The sequence below is a fragment of the Nannospalax galili genome, unplaced genomic scaffold (genome assembly GCF_000622305.1).
Source record: "Nannospalax galili isolate Female #2095 unplaced genomic scaffold, S.galili_v1.0 scaffold85, whole genome shotgun sequence".
In the NCBI taxonomy this organism is placed as follows: Eukaryota; Metazoa; Chordata; class Mammalia; order Rodentia; family Spalacidae; genus Nannospalax; species Nannospalax galili.
The window spans coordinates 6,546,179-6,548,891 of record NW_008358866.1 but is presented as its reverse complement, the minus strand read 5'-3'; the positions used below and the strand labels follow the sequence as shown (position 1 = coordinate 6,548,891).

The 2,713-nt window shown below is 45.0% G+C and overlaps 1 pseudogene; it reads right to left on the bottom strand.

The window, feature by feature from the left end:
• Positions 1 to 1,264: 1,264 nt before the first annotated feature.
• Positions 1,265 to 2,125, bottom strand: LOC103725189 (annotated as a pseudogene).
• Positions 2,126 to 2,713: the final 588 nt, after the last annotated feature.

Below are 2,713 nucleotides of genomic sequence, written 5' to 3'. Positions count from 1 at the left end.
GCCCCCAAGAAAATATGTTTTCCAATATTTTTTCTATTATGAGTAATAATGCTGCAACATTTTTGCCTTATTCTTTAGGATATTAAGTGGAGGGAATAGTTCTTTAAGATCCATTCCAAAAATATGGATTTCTTAAAAATTATATTTCTGATTATATATTGTATTTCTTTCTATGGGAATTTAAAATTTGTTATGTTAACAGGATGGATAGATGGCTCAGCAATTAAGAGCACTGGTTGCTCTTGCAAAGGACCTGGGTTCAAGTTCCAGCACTCACATGGTGACTAACAACCATCTAAAACTCGTTTCAGGGAATCCAGTGCCCTTTTCTGGCCTCCATGGACATTGCATGCACGTGGTGCACTTACAAACATATAGACATAGCACTCATATACATAAAATAAAAATAAGTGAATAAAGTTTGTTATGGAAACATGTAGATGCATGTTTATTTTTAAAATTCAGCATCTTGTTAGCAATGGTTTTTTTTGTAAAATTGACTGCTTTAGCATACATTTTATTTTTTTATAAAAGGCAAGAGTATATTGTTGAGTAGAGGACTAAAGGAAGGAAAACCCTTTTTGAAGTGGAGTCTCCTACCCCTATCCCTAAGACTGTAACATCTCTCTCTATATAGCTGTATTTTAAAAAACAAACAAAAACAAAAGCCAGCAAACATGAAACTTATGACCTGGACTTCATCCCTCTCCCAATGCCTACCTTAGAAAGAGAAACACCTTACATAGCTCCTGCTCAGGGATCCCATAATTCTCTATGTGAGCTGTGGCCCCCTTGTCCCAATTCGCTTCCCAAAGGGTAGAGAAAAACACACACACCCTGGTGCTTTCCTCACTCACAACTGGATGTTATCACCTTCTCCCTTTCCCCTGGCTCCCTTGAACTGCTGGGATCCTTTTTGAAAACTTGCTCCCTTGCCCTGAATGGCTGGGAAACCACACAAATACACACACACACACACACACACACACACACACACACACACAAAACCACAGCACATTCTCTTCCTTTGGGAAACAAAAAGGGTGTCTGGTCCTACTGATACCCCACCACTGCTTAAGGGTGGGGGCCTAAAGTCCTAATGGACAAAGTCTAGTGGAAATCCTGCAGGGGGCCATCCAGAAGGATGGGGTCGACAGAGAGCTTCTTAGACTGCTAGAGGGATCATAAGGGGGCTTTTAGGGAGTGGCCCGCAGAGTCAGTGGATGTTTAAGAGAGCAAGCAGTGGGGGATGGTTGCTGCCCACTCAGATCTGTTCCTTGTGCTTCACGTGGGCCAGCTTCACATTCTCTGCCTCAGTGGAGGGTGGGGCTGCTCCAGGTGGCAACTGATCATAAGCTGGTACAGGAGCCCAGAAGTGGAGAGATGACAGGTACCCAGCACCAGTGTCTGCCAGCCGTGAAGACTTGTGAGCCCCAGCTAGCCGGGGCAGTGAAAAGACACGGGCCAAAGTCATGGGCAGGACTGACAGCATAGTCAGAGTTGAAGCCCATGGAGGTGCCAATGACCAGCACCACAAGGCCCACAGTGAAGGCCTCCAGGCCATGGGAGACAGGGCTGTTGACCCCTACGGGTCAACAATGGCCAGCACACACACGATGAGGGAGGTTGTGTCTATAAACTGATCAAAGAAGCCATTGACCATGTCCAAGTGTCCAGAAGGGTAGGTAGCAAAAGATGATAGCTGTGCCATTAGGGCGGGAGATGATAAGTTCGTTGTTGGCAAAGCCCCAGATTGCATCATAGTACAGCCCCAAAACTATCCCAGCGCCCAAAAAGGCTCCCAACGTCTGAGCCAGCGCATAGATGGGCAGCTTGATCCAGGGATCACATGACACATGGCAAATGTCACTGCAGGGTTCAGGTGGGCTCCAGATACCTGACCAGCCACCAGGATGGCAAGGGTAACAGCAAAACTAAAGGCCAAGTTGATCGTGAGGAAACCACAATGGGTGCCCCTACTGAGCACCACCTGGGCCACGGGGCTGCATCCAAACATCACCAGGATGAGGGTCCCCAGGCACTCCGAAAGCGCCTGGCGAAGCAGCCGGTAGCGGATGTGCAGCATCTTCCCACAGCGGTTCACTAGCCCCTTCTAACTACCCATGGCAAGAGCAGGTAGCGACGGTGGTCGGGCGAGAAACTGAGTGCGACGGGACGGTGAGCCATTCGCAATGATTTTTATTATTTATACATGTTTAAGTAGATTAAGAAAGTTTTAGAATGGACACAAATAAAACTTATCCACAAGAAATAGCAAAAATACATGGAAGAATTGGACTGGGTGGTCCAGTCATTAATTTGCTATCTTTCTTCTAATGTGTCTCTCCTCTGTGAAACCGTTTAAGCTAGTTTTGTGGTAATAAAAATTCAAATTATTAACAATGCTCAGAAAATTAAAAATGTATAGATGAGCAAAGTTGACTTAGATTCTATGTCACAGAAAGGAATCAAATTTGAACAGAGTCCCAGTGTAAGTATGGCCATCTATAGAGGGTTCCTGTAGGAAGGGAAATCCTTCCAGATTTTCAAAAGGAATAACAGGCAGAGTATCAGCAGAGCTCTGTATTTCTTCATAGCTTTGAAGTAAGCAGAAAGACTTGGAGGCACCTACTTTGACCTCATGAACTTCCAGCATGTGATCATTTGGATGAACTTTGTAGATACTGGAAGTCAGTTTTAGAGTTCTTCTGAT